Raw genomic sequence first — 12,071 nt, 5'->3', positions numbered from 1 at the left:
TTTTTTTTTGTAGCTGACATGTGCCGAGCGCAGCGAGCCATGTGAGGGGACGTTGTACACTTGGGGAGAAATGTAATAGGATGAGAGATTTGGTAATACCGCTTTCAGACCGCATTGTAGACCCGGGTTATTGCTGTGTCCTAGCGGCCCCAACGCGGGTCAAGGTGCGGTCTGAGAGAGCCATCACGGTTCCAGCAACACGGGAGTTCAACCCTGGTAATGACCAGGGTTGAACACGGCTCTTACCTGTGTCAAGTGCAGTGTGAACGGGTGCCTGGGTTGAGCGACCCGGGTCCCGTTCACAGTATGGAGGAGACAGCACTGTCAGCTCCAAGCGCTGCCTCCTCCCAAGCACCGGGTGACGCGCCACCACTCAGCTCCGCCCTGTGTGACGTCACCGACACAGCAACAAGCCGGGTCGGTGTCGTAGCTTTCAGACCGCATATGCCGTGTCGCTCTGAGGACGGGACCCGTGTCCTAATCCTGGGTGCGACCCGGCATATGCGGTCTGAAAACAGTATAAGAAATCTTCAGATTTTTTAAAGCGACAATCATTTACACTGCAAAACCAGTTCCTTATCAAATCTCTCACTTTCTGATTCTCTCATCCTATTACATTTCACCCTTGGTGTCCATGTTGACTGTGTCGACATTTGGGACAAAAAAAGGTGAAAAACCTGTCGACCTATGTTGACCTTGGGTATGTCAACCTACTCACTGTTGACCAATGGTGGTCAATCTAATAACCTTCTGAGAGATATTGCTCAGTATATGTGTGTGAATGCTTCCACCAATGGCCAATACACTCCTGCAGGTTGTTAAATACTCCCTACCTCCTTGATGGCCAACCTTGACACTGCAGATGTTGTTGAACTACACATCCCAGCATGCTCTGCTACAGTTTTGCTATTTGGCCATGCTAAATCTGATGCAGAGCATGCTGGGATGTGTAGCTCAACAACAGCTGGAGTGTCAAGGTTAGCCATCAAGGCCCTACATTAAGGGTGGGCAACAAGCGGCCCTCCAGATGTTGATGAACTATACATCCCAGCAGGCCTTGCCTTATTTTTGCTATTTGGCCAAGGTGAAACTGATGCAAGGCATGCTGGGATGTGTAGTTCATTAACATCTGGAGAGCCGCTTGTTGCCCGTCCCTGCCCTACATCATCTGTGCCTGTACAGACAATGGAGTGGATCATTAACGAGGGCCATGCTGCACAATGTGGTTGTGGGGATTGCTAGGTGTGTATGCACCTTAAGACATTGCGTTGGAGACATGAGTGAGAGTGGGGGAGAGGTCAGGGGAGGAAAGGTAGACTTGAGTATCATCGGTGTAGAGATGATATTGGAAGTCAAAAGAGCTAATGAGTTCTCCTAAGGAGGATGTATAGAGAGAGAAAATTAGAAGGACCAAGATCAAAACCTTGGTGGACACCTCCAGTTAGAGGAATAGTGGGGGAGGTGGAGTCATGAGAGGAGACAGAGACCGAACGGTCAGAGAGGTAGATGGACAGCCAGCAGAGAGCAGTAGACCTTACGACCATGCTCGCTTCTACCCTTGCGGAGTCTCCCCAGTCTGTTTGCCCCTTCCCTCTAGATTGTAAGCTCTCAGGAGCAGGGCCCTCTCTCCTCGTGTACTTTTCTAAGAACACGGTATATCTCTGCCACTGTTAAAATAGCATCAGTGTCCTCTACTGCAACTGTCTTATTTACTATGTACTTATCCTAATTTGCATTTGTACTGTTAGTCACTTTTTTCTTGTTTTTTTTTGCTCATTCATGTATTGTCAGGCGCGTCGGAACCCCTGTGGCGCCATATAAACGATGATAATAATAATAATAAAAAGGGGAACAGGGAGAAATTAATGACCTTTCTAAATGGCTTTATCTTTTCCAGACCCTCCCAGCAGACTTTCCCTACTCTCTCTTTCATAAACTCCAGAAGAGCATTACCTACTTATCTAGAAATGTAAATTTCCTAACGTATCCTTCACTATTCTCAAAAAGCTCATCTCCGGTGGTGTTAGGGGTCTTCCAGGTATCAAACTGCACTATTTGGCTACCCACTCCTCATAAATCGCTTTCATTATACTGTACTCTCCTTCCTGAAAGACCTCCTGGCTTGACTTTGAAGCCTTAACTCACCAGACCTGACCTCCCTCTAGAGTAGGGATGGGGAACCTTCAGCCCTCCAGCTGTTGTTGAGAAAAAGGGTGGGTTGTGCAGCGCTTAGATTTCAATGAAGAGTGAAACAAGTACAAATGACAATATTTAATAAAAAACAAATATAATATGACAGAAATAAAAACTCATATAATATATAATTAATTGATAATTCATGAATTATGAGATAAAAAAGGGTAAAAAATATACAGTAGGACCTGTCAATGTGTGATGGGTCTGCTCCGGACGATAGCTGTCCAAGTCCAATTTGTATCCAAGTGTGGAACCGAATATGAACCAAGATGCTTGCTGGAGGTGTCCCTACCCCTCGGGGATCATGTGAGTCTTGGGGATCCTCTCTGGATGCAAATATTTCTTGGTGCAATAATTTGAATCGGACCGATTTTGAGAGCCAAGGTTTCTTGCTGGAGGTGTCCCGATCCCAGTGGGATTTGGATGAACGTGTAGCACCCCACATACTATGTCTGTCATTATAGGGGATCCAATTTATACCCCCGATTGAATCCCATTTCTACACGTTCACCCTTGACCCGGTATTGATTAATGTGTCCCGGGGGCAGGGGTCAGAAATGTTGCATTAAATAATGTCCAAACTGGGTTTTATACAACTAATTCTCACTAAATATGAATATATAATACTCAAGTCTGTCTCCGAGTCTATACATATATATGTTTGATTTATTTTGGTGTATATTATTGAATATTTGATTCTAAATGAGACCAATCAACACTAATGGGGGAGGGTATTTATACCTGGCCCTGGGTCCATTCAAGTCACCTTGAAAAAGCTGTTTTTTATAACAGCGAAACGCGTTGGTGATATCAGAGGACCTGTCACCACATGCATTGATTATCTGCTCCATAACTCAGGACTGTCCATTGATCCCTCCAAATTCCAAGCACAGCGCACTTTATTGAGAGGACCCCTTTGCACATACGAGTCCATAGGACTGGGAAACCTCCAGCGGCCATAAGGAACCTTCATTTGTTACACCAAGTCCTTTGCAAACAGAGAGGATCCCCAAGATTCATCCAAATCCCACTGGGATCGGGACACCTCCAGCAAGAAACCTTGGCTCTCAAAATCGGTCCGATTCAAATTATTGCACCAAGAAATATTTGCATCCAGAGAGGATCCCCAAGACTCACATGATCCCCGAGGGGTAGGGACACCTCCAGCAAGCATCTTGGTTCATATTCGGTTCCACACTTGGATACAAATTGGACTTGGACAGCTATTGTCCGGAGCAGACCCATCACACATTGACAGGTCCTACTGTATATTTTTTACCCTTTTTTATCTCATAATTCATGAATTATCAATTAATTATATATTATATGAGTTTTTATTTCTGTCATATTATATTTGTTTTTTATTAAATATTGTCATTTGTACTTGTTTCACTCTTCATTGAAATCTAAGCGCTGCACAACCCACCCTTTTTCTCTACATTTACCTGTGGGATCTGACTAATCCCCAGTGCAGCAGCTTCTTGAGGTCAAACAGCCCTGGCAAGCGCTCTCTACAGTTATTTACTGTTTTTTTCCTTCTCCAGCTGTTGTTGAACTACACATCCCAGCATGCCCTGCACCAGTTTTAGCATGGCCAAATAGCAAAAATGTAGCCGGGCATGCTGGGATGTGTAGTTCAGCAACAGCTGGAGGGCCGAAGGTTCCACATCCCCGCTCTAGGGCCTACAAAAAAAGGCCACCGCCCATTTCTCCCATATCTGTGGACTCTATACTCCTTTATCGGAATCATCCTTCTGATTCTGATGCTTCTGATAAATGAACCTGGGAGGTCAGAAACGCGTTAAGGAAAACTCTATGACCGGGACGCTCCTCTGCTGACATAAGGTAAGAGTGTGCTTCTGCGGGAGGCAGGCATGGTGTCTGGGACCAAGGTTCTGACCAGTACCATCTCCTTATTTCGCCCCATTTTACTACCTCTGTCCTTCTCTTGTGTCTCCTACACCCCTCTCTTCCACTTCCCTTCCCCTCTTCTCCAGATACCTGTCATTCACCTCTACCCCACCACTCAGCCCTGCTCTCTTCCTCCTCTCCATCAGTATCACACTATACTCCCTCCATGCCTGACTCCTGTAGCTTCCCTTCCTAGCTCAGTGGTCAAGCACCATCACTACACCATCTAGATCACATTTTTCCAAATGAAAACTCCTTTCGGCGCAATAGCCACCCTGATAATCTCTTTCACATGTCTCCCACAAACTCACGCCCCCTATCATATGCCCTATGGAATATCTGACCTGTTTGTAACAAACTGGTTCCCACTCATGACCAACACCCGGAATCTCCTAACCATTACTGAAACCTGATCACCTCCTCTGACGCCACTTTGGTTTCTCTCTCTGCTGGGAGCCTCATATTCTCACCCCCCCCCCTGTCATGGTGGAGGTGTTGGTGTCCTTTTACCCCCTAGCTACTCCTACCAGCTCTTACCACCATAACTGTCTCATATTACTGCATTTAAGGACCATGCTATACACCTCTTTCAACCTGCTCATCTATGAACCTCTATTTACCCTCTCCCTGGCATTACCTCCAAATCCTTTGACAACTTTGCTTCCAGGACTCTTCACTTCTCCTCTCCTGACATCCTCTGCATTATATTAGGCGATTTTAGCATCCCTATTGATATCCCCACAAGATCCCCTGCCATTTACTCCTGAACCTCACACCTTCACTTGGTCTCTCCCAGTGGACCTCCTCACACTCCCAAGTGAATGGAAGCTCACTTGATCTGGTCTTCACCAGAGAGCCTTCCCCTTAGATAAAGTGCCAAGGCCTGATGGATACCCCCATAACTTCTACAAAAAGTTTAAAGCTAACCGTGCTCCAGTCCTTCTACCGGTTTTTAATGAAGCATCTTGATTCTTAGAGGAAGGCTGGGCCCCCCAGGCAGTGGGGCCCACTGGCGGTTTCCTATATGTGGGCCTGTCCAAACCAGAATGAGGATCACACAAGATCACAACATGTTATACACACAATATAGCAACCATTACTGTAGTATTAATTACATTTGTACCACATTGATGCAATCTAATTACCATTTATGTATGTCTCTAATTGACAGAATCTAAAAGCAGGTAGTATAAATGTCCTATTTGTGTTCTCACACTGGGCCAGATTCTAAGCTTCAAAAGTGGTAAAATGGAGAGTGATAAACAGCCAGCCAATCAGCTCCTGTCTGACATTTTTCAAACACAGTCTGTGACATGGCAGGTAGGAGCTGATTGGCTGGCTGTTTATCACTCTCCATTTTACTACTTTTTTTTTGAATTATATTTTTATTACAATAAAGACATGAAGGTTCACATACGGTACAGTGGTTTTGGCAGTAGAACATATAACAAAAAGAGCAGAGAGTGGAGTGTAACAATATATTGTGAGGGAGGCATATCTTGGTCATAGCAAAGGAACACATCTACTGAGCATATATTTTGGCATTAGGTATCAATCAAAGAATTAGGTTGGCGCGGGCCGTTGGGCTTGTGTCATATATACATAAGGCATGATTTTGCAAAAGGTTAGGCGTGGAGTATGGTAAAGTCCGGGTGGTGAGTACATCCACCATATGCAGTCACCTAAACACATAACAAACAAGCGTAAAAGGTCAGTCACTAATCAGTATGCTAGAGGGGGGGGGGGGGGGGAGTCCCCTCTCTAAAGTGGCCAGGTTGTACCAGGTGGTAAGTCGGACTGCCTGTCTAACACAATCTTTTTCGTGAAAAGGAAGGGAGTGTACATATGGGAGCCAGGTATCAAAGAATTTTGATGCCCTAGATTCTGTGTCAAGTAAACACTCGATCCAGTCCATTTGGAACAGGTGTTTTAGTCTCGAGAGCATGAGTTGCAAGGGAATGGTATTGGGGTGGATCCACTGGGAGAGGATAGTCTTTTTGGAGGCAGCTGCAATCTTGGCTAGGAGACATTTATTGCCCCGGGTGAGGGTAGTGTGTGTGTCTTGTGGGTGCATGTTCCAGAATGCCCAAGAGGGTGCCATGTTGAAGGGTAGCTTTAGGACATTATTGATATATCCCTGAACCTCTGACCAATGGGATTGTATTATATCACACGACCATAAACAATGGTAGAGATCCGCCTCTGGGGATCGGCATTTAAAGCAATTGGAATTGTCCGCTAGGCCCATCAAGAATCTATGTTTGGGCGTGTAGTAGGCCCTGTGTAAGATTTTAAATTGCATTTCGGCATAGGATGACGACACAAGCAATTTATTTAAAGACAGTGTAGCTTTGATGATGGATAGGATTGGGATCTCTGGGAAGACTACATTCCAGTGTGTCAACCCTTTTTTAACTTTAGTTAGGTCTAAGGTGGTACGTATGTGGCTGTAGAGGGTAGAGGAAGGTATCTGTTCTCCCTTACGATAAACGATCATAAGGTCAAAAGCCCGGTTTGAACCTTCCTTGTACAATTTCGAGACATTCTTAGAGACATAGCTCCTGGCCTGGAAGTACGCAAATAAGGGGATCTGCAACTGAGGATAGCGGTCTTTCAGCTGGGAGAGGGTGAGAGGCGTGGTATAATCTGTATCCAGAAATTGGAATAAAGCACGTAACCCCTGGAGATGCCAAGTAAAGAAGATAGGGTCAGGGTTCCCCCCTTGGAAATCGCTGTTATGAATCAGTGGCGTATGTAAAGATATGTTAGTTGGTAGGTGCATTCGTCGGCGTGTAGTGCGCCAGGCCAGATAAGGAGTATAAATCAACGGATTCTCCTTAATATGGGCTGGCACCAGCGAGGATGGCAGGTAGAGGAGTGCGTCTAGTGTACAGTTTTGAAGAAAGAACTGATCTAAAGATCTGTATGTATAGTTATTTGTACCACTCACCCAGTCTAGAGCATAGCGCAGATTAAATGCTAGGGCATAATCTTGAATGCAGGGCAAATTGATACCCCCATTGAATGGAGTTTGTTGGAGTTTCAATTGGGACACACGGGGTCGTTTACCTGCCCAAATAAATTTGGTGAGGGCTCTGTTGATGCTTGAGACATCTTGGTTCTTTAGCAGAAAGGGAAGCATCTGAATCACATACAAAAGTCTAGGGAATGAGACCATCTTAAATAGGCTGCAGCGTCCCAAATACGATAGCGGGAGAGGTTTCCATCTGTGGAAATCCTCAAACATTTGAGAAATGGAGTATGTGTAGTTTAGTTTGTATGTATCTGATATGTTGTTCGAGAAACGTAGGCCAAGATAAGTTAAGTGGTCAGTGTTCCAACGAAAGGGGAAGGCATCTCCCCACCCCAGGCGGGCCTCAGGGTAAATGGCCATCGCCTCAGTCTTCTGGTAATTCACCAAAAAGCCAGAGATCTCGCGGAAGGTGTCTAGTATTAGTTGCAGTTTAGGGAGAGCCGCCCTGGGATTGCTGATGTACAGCAGGAGATCATCAGCGAAGGCGGTTACCTTCACCTCCGACCCACCCAGATCTAAGCCACGCCAAGAGGTCTCTTTGCAAAAAGTGCGTATCAAGGGATCAAGCGCTATGTTAAATAACAGAGGAGATAGTGGGCAGCCCTGACGTGTTCCCCTGGCCAACCTGAATGAGGGTGAGTTCAAGCCATTAATTGTTATACATGCTGCGGGAGAGGCGTATAGCATTTTGAAAACGTTTATAAAATTCTCCCCAAAACGTTGTAGCTCAAATATTCTTAGGAGGTGACACCAGGAGACGCGATCGAACGCCTTGTCAGCATCACAGCTGACTATAATCGCCTCTCTATTTTTCAGATGTCTATACTGTATTAGTGCCGCTGCCAGGGTACGAATGTTGTGCACGGAGGTGCGACCTTTCACAAAGCCATTTTGGGCCGGATGTAGGGTCCTGTGTAAGATCGGTTGAAGCCTGCTGGCCAATAGCGCTGTGAAGATTTTTAGATCCTGATTTAGGAGTGATATAGGGCGGTATCATTGTACAAGGCTGGGGTCTTTACCCTGTTTCGGGAACACGACTATACGCGCAGCTGTAAAGTCAGTGGGTGGTGGGCGTCCCTGCAATATAGAGTTATACAAGAGAAGAAGATGGGGGACCAGGCTATCTTTCATTATCTGATAGTATTCCGCGCTGAAGCCGTCGGGCCCAGGGGACTTACCTTTTTTTAGGGATTTAATGACAGCTACCAGCTCGGGTTCTGATACAGGGGCACCAAGGGATTCACTCTCTTCTGCCGTCAGAGTGGGCAGTTAGGCCTGTTGCAAAAAGTTCAGGCCCTCTAAGGGTTTGTCAGTGGGGGCTTCATATAGACTTTTATAGTAATCTTGAAATGCTACCGAAATTTCCCTAGAGTCAGTGGCCAAGGAGCCACCAGGGGTGGTTATCTGAAGTATATGTAGGGGGGTGGATTGTGAGCGAACCAGATTGGCCAGCAGTCTCCCCATCTTGTTGGAGCTGCGGAAGAATTTGTTACGTGAAATGTCATAAGAGAATTGAGCTCTCTCCGTGCACAAGGAGTCGTACGCCCCCTTGGCTTCCATATACACCGTTCTGGTTGCGTCAGATTTTTTGAGGAGTAAGTCATTGTAAGCTTTAAATAGGCGATTACTATGGTCAGCAATGGCAACATTTAACTTTTTGCGTCTCCTGGCTACATATTCCATCACCTGGCCCCTAACAACCGGCTTGGATGCTGCCCAAAAGAGGTGAATATCGTCTAAATGCTGGACATTATCTGAGGCGTAGGTGGAGAAGGCTTGCTTTAGGTGTAATTTGAAGTCAGATGAGCTAGCCAGATAGGAGGGAAATCTCCAATTATATGAGGTGGTAAGGGGATGTTTTAGGGTTAATGTAAACCAGATCCATGCATGATCCGACAGGTCTATCGGACCTATACCTGACTCCAACACACATTGGTATAGGGAGTTGGCGATCCGCCAAAAATCAATACGTGACGATGTGTCATGGGGATGGGAATAAAAGGTATATTCTCGGGAGGTAGGGTGTTGGCATCTCCAGGGATCACATGTGCCCAATGAGTCAAGTAGCAAGGAAAGGGTGGAGGAGACAGCGCTCGTACTGGCCCTAACTTGTCGTCCAGATCTGTCCAGCCCTTCCGATAGGACATTATTAAAATCACCACCTATTATCAATTCTCCTTCCCGCCAAGACAGTAATTTGGTGTATAAAGAGGTGAAAAAGGGGGCGTTAGGGCTTGGGGGGGGGGGCATAAATTGCCGCTAATGTATAGGAGGAGCCACATAGCTCTAACTTGATGAATAGGAAGTGGCCCTCTGGATCCGACCATGTATCCCTGATAGTATAGGGTAGATGCTTTCTGAATAAGATTAGGACACCCCTGCGTTTGGCGGAGAATGAAGCAGCCCGGAACTCACCAATCCAAGAGTCTCTGAGCACATTGGGGTCTTTAGCGTCCCAGTGCGTCTCTTGCAAAAAGGCGACATCTGGACGTATGCGTTTCAGATGTTTAACGACCTTACGTCTTTTGACCGGTGAGTTCAGCCCCTCCACATTCCACGATACAAACTTCAAAGTGGTCTGTGTTCTAGTTAAACAATGAGATGCAGTGTGTGCCATTAACCTATACCTGCCCTAGGCTTGCCGAATTTGATTAATAAAGCAAGATAGGGTCCCCAGCCCGTCCCAGCGAGCAGGCTATGGGGGAAGTAGGGATGACTCACTGCACCAATTCGCATCATATAGCACATAACTTGTACCGTAGAACCTAAACAAGGTGATCATGAAAACTACTAACATTTTAACTTTTTTAAAGGCCCAAATGAGTAGTTGTGATGAACGACACATAATATAGTTGGCAAATGAATACCTGAGGGGGGAAAAGGGAAGTATGGCTTGGGCAACAAAGATGAAAGTGGTATGTAACGTGGAGATCCCATTCAAGTAAAATCCCCAAGCCACATCCACCAGGGCCCGGGTATTACATATAGCCCTTCCAGTTTGATAGTTGGTGTATTGGTCTAGGACACAAATAAGTCCAGGCCAAACACCAAGATTAACAGGAACAAGCATGAAACATATCAGACAGTTATTAGAGAAATAATACCAGAAGTAGAACTGCGACCTGATAGGTGTGAACTTGTCATCAGTGATGGATGAAATAGCTGCCGGTGTGTATTAATTCAGTCCGCATCGTCCATATTTGAAGAAGCCTGCGAAGCCAGGGAGTCGACGAAGTTTCTTGCAGACTGTGGAGTATCCAAGAAGTAAGGCTTGCCATCATGGATAACCCGGAGCCTGGCCGGATATAACAAGGCAAACCGGTAGTTCATCTTGAACAGCTGCTTGCAAATTGGGGAGAATTCCCTCCGCTTCATCGCGACTAGGTAGGAGAAGTCCTGAAAGAGTAGAAGTTTAGCTCCTTTGTAGTGCAGGCTTGAACATTTCCTATAGGCGTCCATTAGGGCAACTTTGTCTGCATAGTTCAGGATGCGAAGGATGACCGGCCTAGGCCTATCCCTGGTTTGTTGTCGGTCTGGGCCAATCCGGTGTACCCTTTCCACCCTAATCTCACCAGTCGGCGGGACACAGCCCAGAGTACGTGGCAACCACTCGGAGACAAGAGGCATGAGGGCCACGGTCTTGACACTCTCTGGAATGCCTATGATCCTGATGTTATTCCTCCTGTTTCGATTTTCCAAATCTTCCAGCTTATCGTGAATGGAAGACAGTAGTTTTTCCTGCGAGGAGACAGTGGCTTTGGTGGCGGTCAGTTCGTCCTCCAGATCAGATATTCTCTTTTCTGCCTCAGTTAAACGTTGATCATGTTGTACAATTTGTGCAAGGGCGGAATCTATTGACTCTTTAAGCGGTGTCAATTTTTTGTCTAGGAGGGAGGCCAATATGGATGTGATTTCGTTGGTTGAGACCAGGTCTCTAGGGGGTGAGGGTGGAGGGACAGGGCCATCGGCCGCTTTGGACGGTCCCGCACCAGGGGGGCTGGACCCGGGGGAGGACCCAGGAGTGGCATCCCTTCCCCGGCCCTTCCCCTGCTGCAGGTTTCTTGAGCCCCTCTGGGATCTAGCAACGTATTTATCCATGCCAGGCATGGAGTGGCCCGACAAACAGGAGGGGGTGTCTCAGGTCAAAGGGTGGTATATAGGGATATTCTGGGGAAATCGGGGTATAAACACAGGGGCCCCAAAGGGAGCTTACCCTCCAGGCACCAGCCCTGCACTGCAGCCCCACGTTGCACACAACAGGGGGGTCCCTGTCTTGGAGACTCACCCCACAATGATGCAGGTGATGGGTTGGTTTATGGGTGTCCAGAGGGGTCCAATCCAGAAGGGGCGAGTTGGAAGGTGCCCCAATATGCCCTCAGTTCCAGGTATAGAGGGCAGATGAGGAGTGGTAGAGGGGCCTCCTCCGGGACCCGCCGCACGCCTAGGCCGCCGGCTCTCTACTAGTGCACCGGCAGGTACAGGGTGTCCCGGTCCGGCGGTCGGCGTGAAGAGAGGGAGCCGGGGGAGGCTGTATGGTGGGCAGTCCGCACTCACCCCGGTCTCCGCGTGGGTGCCCGCGGCTCCAGGAGCGTCGCCGACGGGATCCGGAAATTTAGGCCGCGGCTTCTGTACACGGAGCAGGCCACGGTCTGTAAACGTCCTCGCCAGCGGTTCTCCCCCTCCGCTGCCGGGTGTCCTCGTCCAGGGTGGGTGTCGGGATGATTGGGGATGGCAGGGTGCTGGAACAGTCTCCCAGGTCTGGCCCAAGGGTGACTTTAAGGTGCCAGGACCGGGAGCTCAGCAAAAACTTGTCTTCCCTGCTCGGAGTCTAGGCCATGCCCCCATTTTATTACTTTTGAAGCTTAGAGAATCTGGCCTACTATGTGGCTCTTTTTTATGACCTTATTCAGTGTGCACATCTTCCATTGGC

The sequence above is a fragment of the Crinia signifera genome, chromosome 6 (genome assembly GCF_055691185.1).
Source record: "Crinia signifera chromosome 6, ASM5569118v1, whole genome shotgun sequence".
NCBI lineage: Eukaryota > Metazoa > Chordata > Amphibia > Anura > Myobatrachidae > Crinia > Crinia signifera.
This window is presented reverse-complemented; position numbering follows the sequence as displayed.